Below are 26,227 nucleotides of genomic sequence, written 5' to 3' on the forward strand. Positions count from 1 at the left end.
TGCAGGAGGAATATGCACCATGCGGCAACGAATGAAAAGGAAAATAAATGGGAGCACTGGACACCACAGGTTTTCTGTATTTGACCCATACACACTTCTACGTGTTCTTTTTTGAGATTACATATTCATTTTTGCAAGTTAACAGTAACCTGTTTACTAGCCAGATGCGAGACACTTACCCCAGCTCCTCTATCAAATTTTATGAGGATAGTTAATCAAGGTCAAGCGTGGTTTTCTCATGCTTCTTTTATGCTTTGAATTTGAGACTTCCTCACATGACTTTCCCTTCGGCTGGGGCTGCACGGCTAGAAGGCGCGTCCCCTGGGTGGTGGATAGGGGATCCCTCTCTGGAGGGTGCACCGGATAAAATTGAAGAAGGTGCCGCGAACCAGCGCAGCCTAAGGGAAGGCCACCCTGACAGAAAAACCACTGGCCCTCCAAGTCATGGGGGTTGGGCAGGAGGCCAACTACCTCCTCCCGGAAGAAGAAGAAGAAAAAAAAAAAAAAAAAAAAAGCTGCAGAAACGACGAGCATCAACTCGGAGATGGAGAAAATCAGTAATGAAGTGAGGAGGAGGAGATGGAACTGGATCGGTCGTGTCTTGAGGAAAAAACCAACAGAAGACTGCGCTGTGGCCCTTGGGACTCCAGAGCACGCAGCCGCAGACCGATCGAAGTGGAAGAACGATGTTCGCGCCTTGTGTGCCTCCTGGCACTGAGAGAATTCAGATCAGATCAGATCACATGACTTTCAGCTCTTTTCAAACGTTTTCTTTCAAACGCAGGAGCCTGGTAAGAATCCGGGGAGCACCTTTCCTGTGAACTACGCGGTTCACCCAGATGTTTGCTCGTGCCAGGTAAAATAGGTCATTTTGTGCTCATCGCTATGGCCCAGAACACAACAGGAGGGATCTCTCTATACCAGGTCAGCTACTTACCCCGGGCTGAGTCTGGTCTTTGACAGAGAAATGCGAGGCACGGGGGGAGGGGGGGGTGGGAAATGCACCTCCTGCCCACAAGGAGAGGCCTTCGCGGCCCGGTGACCCTGACCGGCACCTGGTGGAGCACTGCAGGCCGGCAGAAGGAGCTGTATTCCCCTTACCTTCCCCCCCCCGCCCCCCGCCAGATAGCTTTACACTTCTGGGGCCGCGCCCTGGGGCAGCACCGCCCGCGCGGAGGCCACGCGCTGAGAGCCGTGACCGTTAACAGCTCCTCTGCCAGCGCCTCCCCACCGCATCCCGCCCGGAGCTCCTCACCGCCCCCGCGCCCAGCCCGGCCCGGCCCGCGCGTGCCCGCGCCGCCGCCGAGGGGCCGCAGGGCAGCCGCGGCGGCGGCGGGGGGGGGTCGGGCCGGCCGCCGCGGCGGGAGGTCGCAGCCGTCGCAGGGCTCTCCGCAGCACCGCGCTCATCCCGCGCGCAGCCCGCCCGCAGCAGGGATGGAGAGCGCTGGCCAGCCCCTTGGCCGAGGGGGCAGCCCGGAGGAGCTACCGGGCGCCTCCCGATCCCCACCCCCAGTGCTCGTCCCCGAGCCAGGCGGGGGCGGTGGCGGGAGGGGGCGGGTCAGTCCCGGGCCGTGCCAGGGCGCCCCGCGGAGGCAGGGGCCGGGCCGGCCGGGGGTGTCGCTCGCAGCGCTGCTCACCGCGGCCCGCCTCCTCCCCGCGTTATAAAAGTGCGGGCTGAGCGCTCGGGTTATCTTCTGCTTCGTGCCGAGTCGTCTGGGTAGTCTCAGGTAGCCAGCGTCCTTTGGCGAGGAAAATGCTGCCGATCAGGAAGACCACGAAACAGGGCAAAAGGATAATTCCCCCACCTCCCTCCCCTGCTCGGCCCCGGTCCCCTGCTCTCGGCGGGCCCGTTCCCCTGTCCGGCGTGGGGGCAGCGGCGGGCGCTGGGAGGGGTGCCCCTGCCGCGGTGCGGGCGCTGCCCTAGCGGGACCACGCGGTAGGGCAGAGGCAGCCTCGCGCCGGTGCTGCGAGGCGCGCAGGCGGGGAGCGGCGGGAGCTTCCCAGCGGCACAGGGCAGAGCTCGACTCTGGGTCGGGCTGGGGCTCCGCTGTACCCGGCCGCCTCTCCCGCCCCCTCGGGGTCCTGCCCGGAGGCTTTCCTGGGGAGCTGCTGCAAAACTGGCACAACCCGCAAACCGCACTTAACCTCCAAGTAAGGTACTCGGTATTTCTGCGGGTAAGGGCATATTGTGAAAAGCTAAAGTAAAGACGTAATAATAACTATACCTATTCAGCATCAAACCATTAAAGACATTTGGACACTGTTATGAGATAGATAGATTAGATTCAACTTAATGCTGTAACAGCTCACAGAATCTTGATTTCTCTCAACACATAGACTGAAGCCACCAAAGTTCAAAACCATTTTGCTTAATATTATTTGATATGCAAACTAAGCAGTGCTCACAACACATTAAAATTGTAAATATTGTAAGCATAAACCTTCATTGGATGGGATTCCTGTCTCCAGCGTCCTGACAACTCTAAAAGCCCCAAATTGCTCTTCCCTTTATTTATATGACTGAATACCAACAGTGTTTGTAATAGGAGCGCAGTCTCCAATATATGCATGCCCTTCGCACTCTCATTTAGCTAAAGAAATAAGCCAGTATAAAAGGTTATTCAGGCATCAGCCATTCTGGCCATCAAGATAAACATTTGAGCAATATCTAAATCAGACTCTCTGACATATACCAGTACTGCTACCCTGCAGTGCTGCTTGGGAGGGTCAGTGGAATCATGTATTCTACCTTCTGTTTGGAAGGACAGTATTATTAGTAGGACACTGGACACTTCTTACTCAGAACTGTTTTTATTTGGTTTTATATGTAGCATATAAGTCTAGAGTAAGAGAACAGAAGGATATGGGAAGAAGTCTATGAACTCTATGCCTTTCAGGTAGCTCAGTTATAAAGGAAGGAGGTGAGGAGGTATTTGTTCTGCTGCTTATTTTTTGGCACATGCCACCTAACTTCAGACACCTAGCAGAAGGCAATTGCCCTAGGTTCTCCTACAGGCAATGGACAGAGATAAGCCTTTCTTGAGGGCTCACTTAAGATCTGAATAGTTATTTTGAGATGCTTTTTTCTCTCCACCGATGGAAAGATAGGATATAGGTAGACCAAGCAGGCTTTTCACTTATATGGTTCGGTTACATTCTTAAAGTTGGTTGGGGGAATATCTTCATACAGTCATTTGCACTCCTTCCGTGGATAGATGTATGGACTGTGGTGCAACTTTGTTCATGGTAGCAAAAGTGAAGCAGTGAAAAGATGGCTCAAAAAAGCCCTGGTTAGCTTTTTACAGATACTATTTCTTGTTATTTAATACCAGATCTGTGTACTACTGGATCACTTGACAGTACAATTTTGATCTGGATTGGGCATGAGCACACAGTTGTAGTTCTCTGGGGCAGAACAAAACAATGTTGATGCTGAACTCATGCTAGCTATATGCTGTTTGAACCAATGGTATTTTATCCAGTATAGATAAAGTAAAAATGGTGTGAAGAGATGATATCAGACCTATAATAAAGTCTGCAAAAAAGTTATTTCCATTTTGAGCCAATCTGAACTGACAAAGTAAGTTTAAGCACTTTGTGCTTTATAGTTATGTCACCTGCTATTAGATGCCCTGATGCTAGGTTTAATATATCACAATATATTATATATTAAGATACCACAATCTATTCAGTCATGGCTTATGTTGCTTCTGTGTGTCAAAAGTGAAGATTATTTTAAAGTGCAGTTTAAAAAAGCTAGAACTGTGAAGGGAAACTGCTGTTAAATCCTAGAAGGGACTTGAAAAAAAAAACCTGTTGATTGTAGTGCATTTAAATATATCTATATATTGTGTCAACATGTATCTATTGTAATGTAATCTTCAGTTAACAAGCAATAACTGAGGTTGCTTATACATTTAAGATTTTTTTTTTTTTGTTTTCCCCTCTGCACTCCTGTTCTCTGCATATTAAACTTCTGAAGCAGGCTCTGTCTGTAAAAGATTCCTTGGCAGGCAGAGGAAGCAGGGACTCAACCAGTGATCCCTTGGGTGCCTTTCTCTGGCCCCATTTGAGGCATTCTGTTACAACTGCAAATTAGTTAATTGCAAACACAATCTTTACAAAGCCTCCTGACATTTACACTTACAACAGAATTGCCCTAATAGACAGGCACGACTTGTAGACTTATTGAAAATTACTGAGTTTTGGAGACTGAGTATTGTAGATTGAGTTTTGCCCTGGTCCTGCTGAAATAAAGATAAAAGCTTGCACTTTTTCTTAACGTTGTAAAGTTAATTACGTCAATATTTTGGAAAGTCCAGAATGTGCAATGGAATGTGATGCAGACATCTGCAAGCCAACACTTGGCCTAGCTCATATATCTGCACAGCAACACTGTGCAGAGAAGCCCCATCACCTTGCTGCTATGTCAGTGCCTGGGCCAAAAACGCCGACCCTCTCAGCCAGGCTTTGTGGCCTCCAAGTAGCCTTACACTGCTATGCTTGGTACTGGAACTGGCATAGTTGGCACAGTGCACCTTCTTGTTGGAAAGGCATACTCTCATGCTGCCTAAAGGGCAGTGCTGAGATGTTATAAGTGTTTTTCTTTCCTGGATGTATGGTGTGAGATAATTGAATGAATGAAGGAGAAATTATCAAGAAAGATAATCTACTAAAGGTTGGAGGCTAATTGTTAAAAAACCCTTCCTCTCAACACAAAAAAACACACTCAACTCTATGTCCGCAAGGTGCTTTTTTTTCCCCTACTCCCTCAAATTTCATCTACTGAAACGCTAGTAGGCCATCAGGAAAAGATAACTATGGACAGCAATTTCAGTCTTACCTTTGATTTTTTAAAATCTTTTTCTGTACCCACTACCTTTGTTAATGTAATGGGTCTGCATTAATCCACTTTTTAAAGTCAAATAGAATTATGTTTGTAATCTACTGGCAGAATTTAGTACTATTTAGTATAACAGCAAGGTACTTTTTTGAAAATTTGAACAATCCAATGAAGCAATGAAAGGAATACAAAAAATAATATGTATTAGGTGCAATCAATATATTTTGTATTCATGTTTTTCATTTTACAAAAAAAAATAATTACCACTTTCCTTGTGTTAGTGTAGAGTTCAAGGCAGAAGCAAGGTTAATCACAGGGTGCTGTAAGGTTTGTAATTTGGCATCTTAAAACATTTCTGGGCTGTGCAAAAGAAGCAGGATTTTCTTTCATTTTGTAAGTCTAGGTAAGGAAACCCAGGCCAGTGAAAAGTCTGTCAGAAAATGGAGGCCAGCATTCTGAGATGTGTCTTATTTGCTAGGAAAATGTTACATGCTTACTTTTTTTGATGCTTGTTGTGCCATCTTGTGTCACAAGCTACTTGTGCTGAGGCTCTGTCATGATGGCATTTGTAGCTAAAGAGCAAATGAGCTAATGAAGAGGTCAGTGATACTAGTGTTTCATTTTAAAAAGTTTCACATATATTTTACAGGAGAATTTGAGACTGTGTTTTACTTTCATAGGAATGGAATTAGACCATTGACTTCTAGTTCTGGGGACTATATCTCTGGAATACAATAAACTGAATAATTAAAAGTCTTATGTAATATATATGCATATATTAACGCCTTATGTTGTAAAACAGATCACCTACTATTCTTTAAAGAGAATTTCAAGAAGGAAATGGATTACTTCTTATTATTATGGCAAAGATGTTTCTGGTAGCCCACAAATAATTATATCTGCTTTGCAAATACAGGAAATGTCAACAAAGGAAGCCCACAAAACTGAAGAACTGTAATTATTAACCTTTCTTCCTGCTTTCTGCAGGGTATTCTAGAGCGTTTAGATGCTGGAGAATTTGTGATTGGAGATGGAGGATTCGTCTTTGCTCTTGAAAAGAGGGGGTATGTAAAAGCTAGGCCTTGGACTCCCGAAGCAACGGTAGAACACCCAGAAGCAGGTCAGTTTTACTGGGAAATGGTGATTCTATAGTGAAGGTAAACATGGTTGGATAAATAATAAATATATAGGAACCTGTAGTGGGTTGCTTGACAATGTAGAATTACACACTGTTAAGAATAGTCTAAGAATCTATAGACCCCCTAATCATCGTACCCCTTATTCTTGCTCTAACACTGGTCAAAAGCCAGTTGGTTGGGAAAGAATATGAGTAGTGCAAACATATAGTGATACCTCTCCAGAATGCTTTCCCAGTCTTCAGTAATTTGTAACCCAGGGACTTTTTGACACAGATATGGTATCTTTGTATTTAATAACATTCAGTGATTTCTCTCTCATGGACATGTCCAGTCTGTCCTTGAGCTGATATCAAGTTTATCCTTCACAACATCTTGTGACAAAAAATTCTGCAGTTAACTATCTGTTTTGTTGTGTTCTGACCATTATAAATGAATACAGTTTGTTTATTAATTCCTTCAGGAAAACGGCAGCTTTTAATAAACAATGGAATGGAAGAGGAGTATTTAATGTATCTGGCTCCACTGTGAAATGAGGATTGATAAACCTCATAAGAACCTAAGAATTGCAATAAAATTGCATCAGTTGCTGTGCCAAGGGTGTTAACTCAACTTCTGCCTATCCCATTTAATGGAGTGACTGTCTACAGTGGAGGGGGGCAAAATGAGCAATCATTCTATGCCTTACAGCATAAAGATTATAGTGTTTAGCATAAATAGTGCAAAAGCAGGTGCTATTATCTATTTATGTATGCTTCATTACAATAAAGCATTTGCCCTAGTAATATCATGTGCAGTTAATCCCACAAGCTAATTCAGAATGTCCTGGGAAAAAAATTTTCTTTGTTCTGTCTTAAGTGTATGTCCTTCCAAATTAGTCTTTTTCCTCTATAAAGGGGGAAGAAGGAAGAAGAGGAGAAGGAGAAATAGAGATCTTAGCCCTCTCTATTACATTGCTTTGTACACCTTACCTATTTTTTCCCCTAATCCTTCTCAGCCTTCAAGTGTTACTTTGTGTAGCATGCCTAACTTAGGGTCATGGACAGCCTTAGATAATGCAGTGCTCCAGCAAAGGTTTAAAGGGTGATGACCTAATTTGTTGAACCTCATCTCCCAAAAATACATCCTATCACCTCTCTCTTTCTCTCCACCTGTACCTTTTTCTGCCCCTGCGCATTCCATCTTACAAATCGTAGCGCTTATACCATGCTCTTTGTTTCCCCTTTGCTTATTTCTTTTGTACCACAAAAGTCTTTGACCCTCTCCACATGCCTTCTCAGGAAGTGTAGGTCTCGGTCCATGGGGAATGCAAGACATTACCTTACATAGAGGCAGTTGCAGATGGCTTAAATAGGCTAAATTGGCACACAGATTTGTTTTAAACAAGTGATCAGTAGTCATAGGTTAGCCCCCTACTGATTTGCTAGAACATATTGCTCATGCCTGTAACATAACACTTTTATAAGCCCTTTGTAGGCTATTTATAAATACACCCTTAACTGGAAATGTGTTCATTTCTTTCAGTGCAGTGTGCTGCCTCCCCTCTGTTATTGCTCTTTGCTCCTGCATGCTCAAGGGTCATGTTATTTTGAAAGCAGGTGTAAAGAACAGAAGGACCAACTGTCTGAGCCAGCTGGTGTAAAAAACCATACAACTACCGGCCCTTCTTGTCTTTGTAAGGAATGAGGGAGGTTCTGAGATTGCAGCAAGGAATGATGGAGGGAAAAAAAAAAAAAAAGAAAGAAGAAAAAAAAAAAAGTGAGTTGAAGGCCATTATCTCCGTTACAAGAGAGGAGAAGTTTTGCCAGACTGACAAGTTTAGAAATGAGATCTAAATATTTCTTCTGAGCCAGATCAGGTATCTGAGCTACTGCTCTGTACTGAGCAATATGCATATGCACTTACTGCCCCCATCTGCTGTTAGCTTAAGTCTGTGTCTTTTGTGAAATGTCCAACTCATGGTAGATTGAAATGAAAACTCGGTGTTGTATGTCTGACTCCTAAAATGCATCAAATTTAATAATTGTTTAGCCTCATATGTGGCTGTTACCTCATTTCTCAAATAGTGGAAGAAAACATAGCTTCAGTAACATGCTAGAAGTCACACAAGAAGTAAATTAGAGTGGTTTGGGTTTTTGATAGCATCATGCAGACTACTGTGGGCTTGATAATACTAAGTGTATTCTAGTGGTAAAAATGATTTGCCTGGGATTGAATGAGATTCAGGCTGATACTTTACTTATAATGCTATTCTTTCCCTCCAAATGCAGACCCATTCAAGAGTCTGCTGTTCACATACCTGATAGTTTGGGATATAAAGTTCCTTATTCATACGTGTTAGATTATGTTTCATTTGCCTACCAATGTCTCCATCCTTATTCACACAAATCCCAAACATTCTTCTAGGAATGCAGGAACCATATTTAAAGAGCACTAACCATGGGGGTAAATAAATCTAGTTTATTATGGAAATGTCATAAAGCATTTGTGAAAATATTTGTAGATTATTTTTTCCTTTTCACATTTCCTGACTAGTGTTCATCAATGATTTTTCATGGGGGCGAATAGAAAAACAAACTACAGAACACTAGAAACATACAGAGACAGTCCTTTTAGTTGGGCTCAGTAGCCTGTTTTAATGATGTAGGAAAAAGAATACTCTCTGCACTAGGAATGTTTTGACTGTGTAAAGGCTGTAAAACTGAAATTTGATCCCGATAGTTCAGGCAAATTCCAGGGACTCTTTGAATTGTAGCTCTGCTAGAATCTATGTTCCTGGATAGTTCTTTGTGACTGCTGTGTTAAATCACAGTGTGGTTACCCAAGGCTGTAATTAGAAATGAAATACTGGTACTAGTAGAGAAAAGCAAGGGACACCACACTGTTCCTTCACTGAAAGCAGATGTGCTGCTGTGTATGCAGATTGACTCTAGCAACTCAGACTACCGTTTGAGCTTCTCTGGCATAGAATGCTGTGTTTGTTGTAGCTGAAGGCAGTAATTTTATTCTCGTGACACATTAACATGTTTCCCTAATGACACAGATTGTCTGTAGACAATGAGGTATGATGAACCAAGACTTCAGGAAAGCTTTTCCAAACATCTGCCATAGAAACTGCAGTGTTCTCATGTCTCTATACAATATCTAGGGAATAAATTATTCCTGTATTTGCTATAAGCTGTTGAGCGTTTTAACTCTGTTTTACATGATAAGTAGTGTTCTAGAAATTATTATAATTATTGTTTTGTGGGTTGTTGTGGTTTAGCCCCAGCCACCAACTAAGAACCACACAGCTGCTCGCTCCCTCCCTTCTCCCTGATGGGGTGGGGGAGAGAATCGGAAGAGTGGAAGTGAGAAAACTCATGGGTTGAGATAAGAACAGTTTAATAACTGAAATAAAATAGTAGTAATAATAATATTATTATTAAAGCAAGTAATGCATGATGCAACTGCTCACCACCCACTGACCGATGCCCAGCCAGTCCCCGAGCAGCGATCCCTGCCCCCCGGCCAACTCTCCCCAGTTTATATACTGAGCATGACATCATATGGTACGGAATAGCCCTTTGGCCAGTGTGGGTCAGCTGTCCTGGCTGTGCCCCCTCCCAGCTTCTTGTGCACCTGGCAGAGCATGGGAAGCTGAAAAGTCCTTGACTAGTGTAAGCCCTACTTAGCAGCAACTAAAACATCAGTGTGTTATCAACATTATTCTCATCCTAAATCCAAAACACAGCACTATGCCAGCTACTAGGAAGAAAATTAGCTCTATCCCAGCTGAAACCAGGACAGTATCCACCCCTTATTCTATACCATCTATGTCATGCCCAGGTCCTATCCTTTCCAATACATTCCAATTAATCACCACCACTTTTCCAGTCTTTTGATATGTACACACAGATATCATTCCCTTAGTCCATGGGCCATCCCTCTAAAATGTCCGTTGAGTTCATTCGGTCCATGACTTTGGGCTTCATCTCTCATAACAGTCCTATAGGGCAGGAGAGATGGTGTGTGGTGTTGGGTTGTTGCATGCTGAAGCCAGTTATGGTTCTATCACCGCTGCACTTTGCTCGGTTCCATCAAAGTTCATTCTTCATTAATCTGGGTGATTCTTACTGTGATTCTGTTGATATAGCATATAGCCACCATAGAAGTGATGACATACAGTATTATATAGCAATTAACATCATACCATTCAGTTCATTGGCTATTTTCACCCAAAATCAAATCCCCTTGAGGTACACATTGCAGTGCATGTTTCGCATTCATGGATAACCTGTGCAATAGCGTCCATGGTCAGGTCCAGCCCTCGATCGCGAGCCCATTTGTCTGTTGCATCTCTTCCTTGATGGCCTGAGGTGTCATGGGCCCACCGAGCTATAAACAATCCACCCTCATGTTGCCAGTCCAGATCCACCTGAGCCACTTCAATCTTAGCAGCCCGATCCACCTGCTGGTTGTTTTGATGTTCTTCAGTGGCCCGACTCTTGGGTACGTGAGCATCTGAATCTACTGATGAACTAAATATAGAAATCTTCAGTCATTCTTAGCAGAGAATAACTAAGAAGGAAGTTTTCTACCTAATGTTCTAAGAGTGGGAAGAAAGGAATTCTACACAGACTGGGGTACTGCTTCTACTCCCTCATAATGGCTCTTCTAGTAAACACAGTATCACTTCTTTTACAGTAACATTAATTCAATAAACATTTAGTTTTGGGATAATAATAGTAATAACTGTACCAAACATCTCTTCTTTGTCTCTTTTAATTCTTTGCAGTTTGTCAGCTTCACCGGGAATTCCTCAGAGCTGGATCCAATGTTCTGCAGGCATTCACATTTTATGCCAGTGAGGACAAACTAGAGAACAGGGGCAATTATGTAGCTGAGGAAATAAGTGTGAGTAAAATACTATTTTGATGGAGATATGAAATAAGTGTATTCATTTCAAAAGGTTTAATAGAAAGAATTATCAAGTATTTTCACAGTTTGTCATAACAGTTTTGGTTATATTTGAGGACCAAAGAATGAGATGGTGCAATTTCAGAATTTGGAATAGTAAGAAAGACAAGGTTAAAGGGGAAAGAAAAAAAAAAAATAACAAAATGGGGCAAAGATGAAGAGAGGAAAAAGGATGCCCACATCTTATTTTTCCCATCTGAGGAGATAGTTTACTGGAGTTTTCATACAAAGTATAGGGAGGACTAAATGCACAGAGAGCAAAATCAATTGTAAAAAAAGAAATGCTTTAGCATCCAGAGAAACAAATCAACTGCAAAAATGGTGAAGAATCCTGGAGAATAATGACTTGCTAATAAGAACTGAATGTTTTTTTAGGACCATGTCTTCAATAAAATATCAACTAAAAAATCCAAGGTATACACTGTGGTCAGTATTCCCCTTCTCATGTGTAAGGGTAATCTGGTACAGTAACAGAAGTACTGTGTTGGTGTTTTCTTACCCCCTACACAGAGGAGTTGTAGGATGTTGGGTGCCTTCACTAGATGCAGGCCCCATCTCCACTGGGACTTCTGGCACAAACATTTCTAGATAGTTCCTTTGAGACTAGAAGATTTGTCGTTGGGTGTTTTCTCTGATCTTTTCCCCTTTGGTCCTATTGTCTATTATTTCAGCCTCTGGAAAATAGAGAAGATTCTCCAGGGCGCAGAGAGGAAGGAATATATTTATGTGAAGATATCCCAAGTCAGAAACTAGAACAATCTGGACACTAGGGAAACACTTGAGGCTTAATTAAGAGGTTAAGACATTAAAATGTCATATGACCAAATTTATCTGAAATGCTGTACCTTTACATTCAATAGATGCAACATCGAAATGTCTGAAGTGATATCCCAGAAACATAGTGCCTCTGGAACTAGCCATGCTGCAACGAAAAATGATAAGAGGGGTTGGGAAAGCAACTGGAAACTGGAATGCATTGCAGCAAAACTTTCAAGCTTGATTTGCTGCCAGTTCTAGAAGCAGTTTCCTCCAGGCTCTAACTGGTTTATGGCTCCAGCTCCTGGTGTTCCCAAACACGTACCTGAGCAGAAGTGCAAGTGGAAGACACTCTGTCAGCAATAGCCTTAAAAATCATCTGGATGTTTTGAGGCAGCCATGGAAAACTTCAGCTGAGAGAAACCTATGTAGATTCTAAGTAGCCCATGGGCCACAAAGAAACCTGCTCTAATCAGTCCTTGTTATCTATCCCAAATAATGATTCTTTTCCAAAAATCTTTTTTTCCCAGCTTAACCTCTTTCACAAGCTGTTCTAGTCATCCTGGTTTGGGTATACAGGGAATGTGTCTTTCAGTCTAGGTGATTAATTAATCATATATAGTGATAAGTTTCCCTTTGCTATTCTTAAATTGGTAACTTTAACATCAGGTAATTAATGACATCCTTTTAAAAGTGCCTTAAATGACTCTATATCATATCATAGCTTAAATTTTGAAAATTATCAAAATACTAAAATAATACATTAAGAAACAGAATGAAAAATCAATTGAAATTACTACTTTTTTTTTCCATCCACAAAATCTCAGAATAGAAGCAGACACTTAAGTGTAACTAACTAACTTATTTTCTAAGAGGAAAAAAAAATTCTGCTTCACACCAAATATTTGCTTTTTTATAGACTATTTGTGTAAGATGTATTAAAGGTAATATGTTTTTGTATTAGTGTTTGATAATATGATAACTTATAAGTTGCAAGAAATCTGTTTCTTAATGTTTGTTATTTTTTTGAAAAATGCTGATCTTCCTAATCAATATTATAGAAAAATACATTTAAATTATAAATGAATATGAAGAACTCTTTTGTCCTTTTTGTGCTCTGAAATTACATGCATATCTCTGACCAGGTAAAAATGATGTAATCTATATTCATATAGTGCCAGAAAGTGAATGAAGCTGCTTGTGACATTGCAAGAGAAGTGGCTAATGAAGGTGATGCTTTAGTGGCTGGAGGACTCAGTCAAACACCATCATACTTAAGCTGCAAGGATAAAGCAGAGGTTAAAGCAGCCTTTCGAAAGCAACTAGATGGCTTTATGAAGAAGAATGTTGACTTCCTAATTGCAGAGGTAAATCTGTAAAAAAGTACATGCCTTCAGCTGGCACAGTGTGTTAACTTTAAGATGTCTAGTCTACTTTAGGGAATACAAGTATATATTGCTTCCTTCTTTAAAATTTTCTGTTATACTTTTATTCCAGTAGAATCAGATGTTTTCTAAATGCACAGCAGTATCTGCAAGCGTCCTAGAATAGGACCTTGAACCCTAAATTTCTATCATCTCAGTCAAGTCAAATTCTGTACCAGTACAAAGAGGATAGATTAATGTGATCTTGATTAGTTCCTGTTTCCTCCTGTACTCCGTAAGTAACCAACCCATGGTGACTTTTCTAGATGAAAATAGTTCTTCAGGGATAAATCCCTGATTAACCCCCTGTATGGGCATTCTTATTCTGAAACATGAGTATCTTTTTATTTTGGATTTAGTTTTCCTTCTGACTTTTTAAAATCCTTTTTTAACTGTGTGGTCAGTGAACTCAACTGAATTCTGTTAGTGTAAATCAGAAAAGAATCAAGTCATTGTATTGCTGGTGAATTTGGGGTCTGGATTAATGTGTTTATGTTTCATCTCCAAGAAACGAAAGTAGTCCACTTTTAATTTCTTTCAGTATTTTGAACATGTTGAAGAAGCTGTCTGGGCTGTTGAAGTCCTAAAAGAATCTAGGAAGCCAGTTGCAGCTACAATGTGCATTGTCCAGAAGGAGACATGCATGGCGTGCCCCCCGGACAATGTGCTGTCCGACTGGTAAAGGCTGGTAAGAATCTGTTTTAATCTGCACTTTAAAAGTATGGAACAAAGTTAAGTCCTTAATCATTGAGATAAATGGATGTGTATCTCAAGTAGATAGCTTCCCAATTATACTTGATGAAAGTTTTGAGCCTGTGGAAGAGTTTCTATGTGTACTTTACTAGAGCAGTCTTGTAAAAAAAAGTATGAAAATGCAGCTATAAAATCCTTATTAACCAGGATGGTATTGGGAGCAATAGCCACAGGCAGCTGATACTGAGTAGAACAAAATCCTAAAACTATTCAAAGTTGATTACAGACCCAGCCCCAAATTCTGGGCTCAGGATTATGAAACATAAGCAGAATCCAAAGCCGCCTTTGATTCTCTGCTCATGTTTTTAGAAATGTGTGGAGCACAGTTCAAATCCAGGATGAGAGAATAAGAGAATGAAAAAATTAATCTTATTGCCTATCAAATGCTGTGTTTTCTGCAGGACAAAGGGAAGGGCAGAAGGAATTAATCAGGGGCATGATGGACCGACCATACAGGGGTTTTATTATATCTGTTCTGAACTACTCTTTTCCTTTGGAGTTAAGAGTTGAAATCCAAAGGCAGAACCTGTGTTAGGAACCTGTTAGCTATTTGTATATGTGGCTGTACATAATCAGTCTTCACTGATTGAGCACTGATGAGAAAAGCAACTGCATGAGGGTGGGAGATGTGATTCCTCATCAGGAAGGTAAGGAGTGCAACTGAGATGTAAATGGAATGATCAGCCTCAGGAGAGTTGAGGCTGGCTCTAATCCAACTACCTTGTTGTCGTGGTTTAACCTCAGTCGGCAACTAAGCACCACACAGTCACTCGCTCACCCTCCTCCCCTTCCTGGTGGGATGGGGGAGAGAACTGAAAAAAAAAGTAAAACCTGTGGGTTGAGATAAAGACAGTTTAATAGGACAGCAGGAAGAGAAAATCATCATCATCATCATCATAAAAGAATATACAAAACAAGTGATGCACAATGCAATTGCTCACCACCTGCTGACCAATGCCCAGCCTGTCCCCGAGCAGCGATCCCTGCCCCCCGGCCAACTCCCCCCAGCTTATATACTGAGCATGACGTCATATGGTACGGAATAGCCCTTTGGCCAGTGTGGGTCAGCTGTCCTGGCTGTGCCCCTTCCCAGCTTCTTGTGCACCTGGCAGAGCATGGGAAGCTGAAAAGTCCTTGACTAGTGTAAGCACTACTTAGCAGCAACTAAAACATCAGTGTGTTATCAACATTATTCTCATCCTAAATCCAAAACACAGCACTATGCCAGCTACTAGGAAGGAAATTAGCTCTATCCCAGCTGAAACCAGGACGCTTGTGTTCATAGTGCTGGTGTACAGATGGACTGCTCTGCTTATGGAGTGCTGTGGCTAAGAACTTTCACCTCCCACTTCCTAGGGAGATGTGACTTGAACTTATTTATTTTCCTCCTCCTAGGTGCTTCTATTGTTGGAGTCAACTGCCATTTTGACCCAGATACCTCCCTGGAAACTGTGAGACTGATGAAAGAGGGCTTGCACGCTGCTAAACTGAAAGCTCACCTGATGTCCCAACCACTTGCTTTCCATACACCTGATTGTGGGAAGCAAGGATTTATTGACCTTCCAGAATTTCCCTTTGGTAAGACAAGGGTATCTTTTTTTTTTTTTTTAAATTTATTTACTGTCTGTTCCTTTTTTTCCCCTAGCTTTTAGCAAAGCTGAAACTGCAAGGCATCCTCCTGTACAATAGGATCAGTCTCAATTATCCTGTCTGGCATTCTGCATAGATGGATTGGGTTAAAGATCATCCAGATAATGAGAGTATTTCAGCAGTATCACAGCATGTGACTGAAAGTGAAATTATGATGAAAACAGTTAAAGTGCCACAACCTAAATCAATTAAAAAAAAATGTTGTTTTTTTTTTTTCTTGTGCTATAGAACCTTGTTCAGGACAGCTGTAAAATAGTCCAAAGAAATTAACAAGAGCAAATACACTAAAAACAACCCAGACTTTAAATGCCTTTGGACTGGAGCTCCCCAGCATTCTCGGTTGTGACGTCTAGCCCATGAGCCCTATAATGTTTACCTGCATAGGGATTTAATGTATAATGCATATGCGGAGCTGGATCATTAGTATAGGTGCATGATTCTTGCACTCATAATGGTTCAGTCTTGCAAGTGTAACTGTCTAAGATAAGTGAGATTAGAGAGAAAGCAGAAGAGGGAATATGTTCTTTGATGTTGCTTACAAATGGATTAGCAGTTTGGAGATGGATTCATCACTCTTATGCTCAGCAGAAATTCTACCCAAAAGACCGAAAGATTCAGCCACTTTATGTGTATATAAGGCTTGTGTATTTAGGGCTTATTCCCACCTGGGATGTAGAAGGTCACATCCTCTTAAGATAAGAGGAAAAAAGCAGCCTAAACATTTTAAAATTGATTAGAAAAATGCCTTCATTTTCAGATATCATACATTCTTCTTTTCAAGATCAGCCTATAAAATAAGGTATTAAAACAACTGAAACTTGAATTTTTAGGAAAAAAAAAAAAGATATGGATGTGATTTTCAGGAAGATATTTTATTTTAAAAGTCCTCTCTACGTAAATGAAGGAAAAAGAATAAAGCATGAGCCTGAGGCATTCATTAGATAATAACAACATGTCTGGGTTCTGAAAATACTCTGGGATGTTTAAAAGTGTCAGGAACTCATTTATCCTATTCATTCCTTCGTATAACTCCTCTGATTGCAAGCAAAAATGATAGAACAGATGCAGTAAGTAATCAAGTTAATTGAAGGATTCACTCTTTGGTTTGTTATGGTTCTTGGTTTGTATGTTATAAGTAAACTGTATGAGATGTCAGTTTTCAGAAATTTCATGAGTCAATTGGAGAAGCCTGGTTCTGTGAATGTTTGCACTACCCAGAAGGAGCAACTGATCACTTGATGGCAGAGAAGTAGTTTGGTAAATCATTGTTAAACTGACCCAGTTGACTCTGCTTTTTGTGGAAGGCAATATGCACAAAGAGGCATTTAGGTATTTGAAGCGTACATAACCTCTGTACAGGCCAACAAGATCTCAGTTTCTAGAAAAGCATTGGCTATGTTGTATTGGCAAACTCCAGCATCTAGATACCAGCAGTATTTATTTATCTTTAGAACTTTTTCCAGTTTTCTGTGTTTTTCCCTTCTGTGTTACTGCAATTGCTCTCAAATGTCACCAGTTAAGCAAGGACAATGTTTTAGACAGAAAAGTCCTGGTCAGTCAAAGCATACCCAGTTATCTCAAGAGTAGACGTACAGAGGGGCTAAATCTAGGCGCACATTACAATCTTCTCATCAGAAGTTGATGAAAATTTCAATATCTTTTTACTGTAAATGATAACATAAACTGTTAAGCTAGAGATATTTAATTCTGAATAAAGCCAAGAAAAATACTGTACATTGACAGGCACGGAAAATAGAATGTTAGTCATTTTTGGGAGGGGGGAAGAAAACCCCACAAAACGTGATCTATGTGGCAACTTCTTTTCGTAGCATACTGCTTGTTTTCAATCACCATGTTTCACCATGTGTGGCCAGTTCTTATGGCGGAGTCTATCCATGTTTCTTCAGAGCTGTTAGGTTGGTGCTGTCCTTATGCTCCTGAAACACAAGGACTGATTGTGACAGGGTGGGTGACGGAGAAGACAGGGAAACACCCTATACTGTTCTCCTGGAGTTTAGTTGCTTATACGGGTATAAATTGAGTGCAAGATGCTGCATTCTTACTGTTGATCGTTTTGTATCAATTTTGCATTAGCTTTTTAATGATATATGAGAGACAAGGAAATCATGAATTGATGCTTCTGATGCTTTCTCTCACATCTGCAGGACTGTACACAAACTTTTATTTAAACAGCTTTCTAAGATAGCTTAATCTGGTTTTCCTTCTGATATTAGACCATCTATTTTTCCGTTGTCCAGTCTTTCCCTCTGAGACCAATAATTTTCTGTTTAAGACCATTTCATTTTTTTCCCTTCTGTTTTTTATTTTCTGAATCTGTCTCTTTAACTACTCACTGGACTTTGAGCAGATCTGCTTTGCATCACCTTCTTGCATATTAGGCATTTCTGGGACAGGATGTAGGAAGAAGAATCCTACTTCTGCTGTGGTGCTGGAACCTTACTACCTCACCACGGCTTCTTTGCCTAGAGGAATGTTCAGTGCCCAGACATCATGCTGCACTCTCCTCATAACCAAGCTGATTCATCTCCTGCAGATGTGCATAAAGAAGTGGGAGGATTTTTATTCCTTTATTCCTGTATTTTTATTCCTTCAAGTTTCTTCTCCAGTCCCTGGTCTTTTCTTTCCAGTTCTGCAACTCCTGTGCCTCCTTCCCTTTCAGGTGTGCTTTTCCTTGTTCTTCTCACTTTCTGTTCCTTTCCTTCCACACGTCTTTCCTCTCAGCTCTGGCGTCCCTCCGCTCTGCTTACCACAACCTGCAACACGAAGAGGGGTTCAAAAGAAAGGCTGCATCTTAGCCATCCTAAGTCATCTACACACAGAACTTTCCACAAGGAAGTGGCTTGAGGCAGCAAACTGCTTATGGATGGGCTTATAACTAAGTAAGGGATGGGCTAAGAAATAGCTACAGATCCCAGCTGTCAGCGAAACAACTGCCTGCCATTAGCTGGTCATGGAAAAAAGTGTAGTAAGCATTCCTGAGGAATAACAAGCAGGCTTATTCCTGTTGCAGGTAGGCTGATGATACCTTCTCCTTTCACAGATTAGAGTACTGTAATCAGATTTCCCAGATATTGATTGTTCATTAAGAACTCTTTGGACTTGTGGGCATAACATTGAAAGTGCTCCAGTACTTCAGCTAAGAACTCTGGCAGAATGGCAAGCATGTGACTTAGGGCTTGATCAGTCTCAGAAGATATTAGGTGCTGTTTTTCAAAGCCAAAGCAGCTTACAACAAGCATAGCTCAGCAAAGCATAACAGAATCTAAAAGCTAGACTCCTGAAAGTTTGCATTATTAATTCTAGCTCAGACAGCTCAAACATCTACATCTACAACCAGTTTTGCAAATAGTGTGCAAGTGTCTCAATAATGTGATTTCTTACAAAAAAATGCGGTGAACTGGAGCATGGTGAAAATTTAAGATATGAATGTCTTTGCAGGTCTGGAGCCAAGAATTGTAACTAGATGGGATGTTCAAAAATATGCAAGAAAGGCCTATGATTTAGGAATTCATTTCATTGGAGGCTGCTGTGGATTTGAGCCATATCACATCCGAGCAATAGCTGAGGAGCTGGCTCCTGAAAGAGGATTTTTGCGAGAAGCTTCTGAGAAACATGGCAGCTGGGGCAATAACCTGAGCATGCATACCAAACCCTGGGTCAGAGCAAGGTATGTATATCTGAACTGGAAAGCACACCAGCACCCTCCTTATAAAGGCTTATATTGGTCCATGCAGCAGACTAGCTTAACCAATATGGAGGTCTAAATATAACCGTAAACATTCTGTGTTAATAATTTTGAAGAATTAAATTTGATCTGGGAGCAGTAAAAGGGGCAAAGGGGCAGTAGGAGAGCTACAAAAATTCTCATCCCTCTTCAAAATGAACATTTGGTCTGAATTAATGTGAAAGTAATGAAAGTTTTGTAATATTTCCTTTTCTTTCTTTAGGGCAAGAAGAGAATACTGGGAGAATCTGAGGCCTGCTTCAGGCAGGCCATATTGTCCTTCAGTCTCAAAGCCAGATGGCTGGGGGGGGGGGGGGTGGGTAACCAAAGGAACCAGAGAGCTGATGCAACAGAAAGAAGCAACAAGTGAACAACAGCTGAAAGAGCTCTTTCGGAAACAGTTGTTCCAATCCACTGCAGTTGTCTAAATGTTAGAATGATTTATCTACAGACCATCTCATGCTTCACAAGAAAAATCTGTGAAGATGAGTGCCCCGTTGATTTATCAGTTAACATCTAATGAAAGAGACAAAATGCAAAAATAATGTGATTACAGATTAATATGTCAAACTGATAATAAAATCTTTCTCTGGACGAATAGTTTAGAGAAGACACAGTCAGAAGGAGTTTTGGATTCTCATAACAACTGAGCTTCTTGTTAGCTAGGTGCCATCAACTGGGTAGACACAGAAATACGTGGAAAGTAATAATTGACTCAACTCACCTGTGAAAAGAGAAAAAGCCATCTATAAATACAGTATCCATGGACTTCCACTCCTGAGTCTGTTTTCAGTTTGGGATTATGTAGGAATTTCCTCAGGATTTGTTGAAGGCTACTTCAGGGACACACAAGCTGCCAATGCTTCAGACACACAGTTATCTGTAGCCACTTTCTTGACTTCAAGAGAATAAAAGTGAACTAGAAAAATGCATCTTATAAATGGAATCAAAAGATAAGGAAAATGAGAATGAGCTCTTGCAGGAATTTCTTACATGCAGGAGAAAGGTTCAGAGAACTTTTAGGAAAGAAAAATGACAGGTAAATAACTCACTGTTTTTGTCTCAGGGTACCACGTACACAAGATTTACTTCTCTGGAGACTAAAACGGTTAAGAGATTATTCTGAAATTTTGAAAAGTCAAATAAATTAAAAGTAATATGATGGAATAGTATTGTATTATCTTCACACCTTAAATCATGAGAGCTCAAACAGAATAACGTATCTCCAGTAAACCACTGTAATTTTCAAATGATCCAGCTGATTTCTGGATATCTCACTTGAAACATTTGGTTATCTCAAAATAGCATTTAAAACTGAAGCTTCCTAAAATATAACTCCCGTATATAAGCGTAGTAAAACATTCCATGATTCTGTTTAAGCTGATTGATTCAGTCTAGAGAAAATTAGCTATAAGAAGAGATGAAAAACCCTGTTAGGAAATAGATTAATCCACCTAAGTTAAGAAAACCCAAGGACATCTGTACGCTGAATTTGTTGAGAAGCGTTTTCTTACAAAGGATATCACTACACTTGGAAACCATAAAGGACACGTTTCCATAGTTAATTTTTGTGAATTACCACACAACTTTCAGATTTCTCTCTAGAATCCCATTCCCACCCATTCTACATTAAAGCCACTACTTTTATGAAAAATATGATTCTTGAAGTTAGAGTGTTGAAAGCTTTTGTTGGGCTACTTTTTATGTATAAGCTTATTTCATTATTTCTATCCGTGTTGATATGCTGCAGTTCAGGAAACTTATAAACATGCAACACTTTAGTGGGAAACTTCAAATATCCTTTTCAGACTGTTATTGGCAGACAGATTTTTAGAGAAAGCCATCTGCCTTCATCATGCTTATAACAAATTGAAATAGTTACTAGCTGGAATTTTTGCCTGAAAGCCAAAAGTAGACAAATCAAGAAAGTGGATATTTTAAAATGTAGATTATTTGGAAAGCATCCATGTAAGTATATATGCACTACATTAAACTTCTTCCTAAACCCTTCCGGAAGTTCTCCCTGCGTAAACAGAATAACGCAAAATCTGCAAAACAAAAGGGGCAGATCTTTGATCGCCACCAAAATGCATGCATGCAAAAGACATATGCATGATAAAGAGGCTTAAAATACAAGCTACAATTGCTACATAAGTGTTTTGAATGATCATTACCAGTTTAGAGACTTCCTGTGGCAAAGGATGCAGCTTGACCATCATACTATATGTAAGCAGCTGGACTGATTTTTTTTTTTAAAACAGTCCAAGCATATAAAAATTCCTATTGAAGTGAATGAGTTCACAACAGACTATTTAAGAACTATGGTATTTAAGAAGATGATAAAATATGATTTTAAGCACTTAATTTTAGATACTCAGTTTAAAAAGGGCCAAATTTTAACAGACACTAATCATGATGAGAAACACTGAAAAGGAGTTTTGAAGTCATTCAAACTAAGAGCTGACACAAGGGGGGAGCTATACAAGCCCTATTTGATTCATATCACAGGCTGGGCTTAGAAAGAAATTGACAATGGGATGAAAATAAGTTGACAGGGTGCTTTATTGATCACTACAGAAGCCCCAAACTCTCTGGGGAAAAAAAAAAAACAAAAAACCACAAAGCAACCAAAAAAAGCCAAAGCACGCAAGACTGAGAAGCAAAGTCAACAAAGCTTTATTTCCCATTTCTTTCTGTGTAACATTTTGGAGAAGGGTAAAGGAACTGTTAGATTTGTTAAAGCTTTCTAATGGCTTATTACATGACTTGTGAAGGAAATAAGACACAGGCTGGCAGCGCAATCCTAGGAAATTTGTTTCCTTAACAAAGCTTGCCTGAAAACTTAGATAAGTGGAAGTGAAAGGGTTTTTAGAAGTTCACCTCCTATATTTAGTACCCTAAGGCAGGATCAGCTACTCATAGGAGATAGTTGTTTAACCTGTGTGGCTATGCACCTAATGATGGAGCTTCTGTGCCAACCTCAGGCACTGTGGTAACGTCACTCTTCTTAACAAATTTTTCCTAATTTGACTATTCCTTGATGGGATTTAAATCCATTATTTCTTTTCAGCTCATTACAGACACGAAGAATTTATTCCCTTTGTCTTTGCTGAAGTCTTTTATGTATTTGAAGATTTGCATACATTCCTTGTTTCTCTCTCTCAATTGAACAGACCCTGTTCATTCGTTCTTTCCCTGTGGCCTCCGAGTCTGTGAATCATCATAAACCCAGAGATCACCTCCATCAGATCTTTTCTCGGCGCTTCCTAGCTCTATGTTTGTGGGGTTTTTTTGTTGGTGGTGTTGGTTTTTTGGGTTTTTTTTGGTTGTTTTTTTTTTTTTTTTAACCTGGAAGCAAAAGTGAAGTGATCTGAACCTTGGAAGTTCAGATCTGGAAGAGAAAATCCAAAGTCTTTGATATCTAAAGAATAAACCTTTACTCACAAGGCTGAATGTAAGGACAAGAGAGTGAGGAGGAAGGAGCGGCAGAGACAATGTGTAATGAACTGACCACAACCTCCATTCCCAGTCCACCTGTGCTGCTTGGGGGTAGGAGGTAGAGAAATCGGGAGTAAAGTTAAGCCTGGGAAGAAGGGAGGGGTTGGGGGAAGGTGGTTTAAGATTTGGTTTTATTTCTCATTATCCTACTCTGAGTTGATTGGCAATAAATTAAATTAATTTCCCCAAGTCGAGTCTGGTTTGCCTGTGATGGTAATTAGTGAGTGTCCTTATCTCGACCCATGAGCCTTTCATCATATTTTTTTTTTCTCCCCCATCCAGTTGAGGAGGGGGAGTGATAGAGCAGCTTGGTGGGCACCTGGTGTCCAGCCAAGGTCAACCCGTCACACTGTTCTTTTGAGAAGAGAGTTTTCTAGGAGTCCTGCCGAATCTGAAATCTCCATGTACCACAAATTTCTTCCTAAAGCAGTTGGTAGCGCAAGGCTTCTTTTTCAACTCTATACACGAATGCAGTGGTAGGTTCAGCGACAATTTTTAACCTAAACATTACAAGAAGTGGATTCATGTAGCTGTCTTGTTCTACGCCATTGACTTTATAAAATATCTAACAAACTAATCTCATTTCATCCTGCAATGTGTTAAATTATTTTAAGTATAGATACCATTGAAATAGGATGGGCAGAATATTATCATAAAGTATATTATTTCAGCATCTTGCTTTACTACAAAAATTCTTCTGTATTACTTTTTCTTTATGTTCCACTTTATTGACAGAGATGTTATCTGACAAGTTTTATATGAGCTATCAACCTCCACTACATACAATTACATGGAATTATGATACTAAATTTGGTCAACAGTGTATACATCTGTATACACACAGCTCCTGAGACACACAGTAATCAATTAAATCCCAAATTTAGGAATCTGAAGATGGAATTTCCATATATTTTAGTCAACTTCACCTCAGAGCTTCTGTGTCCGGTAAAGGTGTAAATCTGAAAAGAAAAGCAAATTTGGGTAACAGGACTTGATGCAATCAGAGTGAAGGACAGTTGCAAAGAAATGGATTTCAAAGCAGATTCAAGAAATGTATGTTTGGAATAGGGAGACGAAGCACGATTCTATCATCTCATGACTAACAAAGCAACAGCAAACGCATCGATCAAAGGATGCTTTACAAGCATTACCAGTTATCGATGGGTGGTTCAAGAGCATGGGCGTTTTGTAGCATTCATTTGCATGTCATTATTTCAGTGCCGTTGAAGAAAGAGACCAACTGGCAACTAAAACACGGGAGGGAAATGGTCAAAAGCAAATAAGCCCTGCTTTGCGATTTACCTGCTTGCAAATCAAGAGAGTGCTATAAAGAGACCGAACCTGTTCAGCCCAGTAGGCTGGTCTTTGCCTTTTGGCAGAGAGAGTAGCAAGCTTTGTAGCAGGTGCTATGCAAAATCCTTTGATTTTTATTTCTAATCAAACAAAAAAGTAGGGCAGTTCCACCCAAGGAAAAAAAAAATAAAAACACCGTACTATTCTTTGGGTCAAGCAGCAGTGTTCTTCTGCCACATTGGGAAGGAAGGGAAGTCTTTTCCTGTAAAGGGAAAGGCTTGTATGCAAGAAAGCTTGCACGTTCTTTTCAATTATGTCAGTTGGCCTGCTGGAAGATCCTCCTGGCTCTTCCTACAAACCTTTCTGTAAAAAGGCATTTCTTAGTAGTATCACAGTACTACAGCGTCAAGAAAAATCAAAGATGTGTCCTCTTAAGGCAAAAGCTCTAAAAATCTTTAATTTTTTAAAAAAAATCTTGTTCCTCACCATATAATTTCTGCTCAGACTTTCTATAGGAAGAAATGTCATCAAATTGTACTTTAAATACAGAGGCTTGTAGCAATCTGTGCAAATACTGCCTCCTGGCGACTCTTTGTATGGCTACACGATGGAGGAAGGTGGACTCTCAAATGGCTTCTCAAATTTGTATACACAGACAGAAATCAGAAGAGCAATTAATTTCTATTTAATTTCAGAACAGACTTAATTACACCTGTATTTGTTACTTAACAAGGAAGTTTTTTTCTTTATAAGCACTGTCAAAGCTAATTACGTCTCCAGTTGTGCAACATTTCATTCTTATTTTACTGCCGGAATAAAAGGGCTGGACTGAAGTTTTTCTTTGAATATGGCTAGATCAGCTCTTATTTTAAAAATACCTCTCTCCATGGTGGTCCACTTGCCTGGGTGACATAGAACATCTGCCTTGAAGGGATACCTTTCCTTCATCCTGACAGGAGTCGCCTCCAGAGGCTGAGGGCTTGTGCCCCTTTTCCAATCGCTTTGTCAATGCCCCCTTCCCTAGAAAGGGATCCCAGCTGCTTGGCTTCCCTAGCCTCTAATTCCAGGCTACGGGATGGGGGAGAGAATTGGAAAAAAAAGGGGAAAAAAAAAGGAAAATTCGTGGGTTGAGATAAAGACAGTTTAATAGGACAGAAATGGAAGGGAAAATAATAACATTAATGATAAAAGAATATACAAAACAAGTGATGAACAATGCAATTGCTCACCACCTGCTGACTGATGCCCAGCCAGTCCCCGAGCAGTGATTGCTGCTCCCCCAGCCAAATCCCCCCAGCTTAAATACTGAGCATCATGTCATATGGTACGGAATAGCCCTCTGGCCAGTGTGGGTCAGCTGTCCTGGCTGTGCCCCTTCCCAGCTTCTTGTGCACCTGGCAGAGCATGGGAAGCTGAAAAGTCCTTGACTAGTGTAAGCCCTACTTAGCAGCAACTAAAACATCAGTGTGTTATCATCAACGTTATTCTCATCCTAAATCCAAAACACAGCACTATGCCAGCTACTAGGAAAAAAAAAATTAACTCCATCCTAGCCGAAACCAGGACACAGAGAAAAAGGTAAACCCAGCTGTGAGGATTGTTCTGTGCCAGGGAAGGAAAACACCCTGTATACATGTCAAATGTGTGTCACAAATAAAGGCTGGCAAATGTGGGATCCAGCAGAAAAGAACCTACAAGATGTCCCTTCTAAATTTAAAACTGCAGCAGAGAACAAAATAGAAAAAAAATTAACAAAGGTATTTTGGACTCTTGAAACTTTAAGCAAAGGGAAGAGTCTGCCAAAGCAGGACTCCCTGTAGCAAACGTCAAGATAATGCACTTCAGTCTCAACACACCATAACCATCTATATATGTCTGGAAACTAATAACACACTGGCAGTCTGGGCCCTAAATTCTATCTTTAGGCACTATCTGCCTGCCCTTCAACAAAAAACTTGAGACTTAAATAATGAAAATATTGATCAAATTCACTAGACACTCAATGGGAAAAGAAAAACTAGAAAAGTCGAGCTGAAATTTTGAAATTAATGACATTTTTTTAGGAAAAATTTCAGCTCGACTTTTCTAGTGCATTAAAATATGTGGCGTTCAGACAATCCAGTGCTCACTGAAGAGCAGTACCAGAAGTAGAACTAAAGCCTTGTGGTTT

General features: G+C 40.6%; 1 pseudogene across 1 annotated transcript; it reads left to right on the top strand.

Annotated features, from left to right (window-relative positions):
• The first annotated feature begins 1,753 nt into the window (after window positions 1-1,753).
• On the top strand, window positions 1,754-19,694 carry LOC309601747 (betaine--homocysteine S-methyltransferase 1-like; annotated as a pseudogene). The gene is made up of 8 exons: window positions 1,754-1,792; window positions 5,831-5,963; window positions 10,757-10,875; window positions 12,870-13,061; window positions 13,660-13,806; window positions 15,267-15,449; window positions 18,981-19,209; window positions 19,490-19,694. The product of its transcript is annotated as a betaine--homocysteine S-methyltransferase 1-like (transcript).
• Window positions 19,695-26,227: the final 6,533 nt, after the last annotated feature.

The sequence above is a fragment of the Platalea leucorodia genome, assembly GCF_965183815.1.
Source record: "Platalea leucorodia genome assembly, chromosome: W".
NCBI classification, from domain to species: domain Eukaryota; kingdom Metazoa; phylum Chordata; class Aves; order Pelecaniformes; family Threskiornithidae; genus Platalea; species Platalea leucorodia.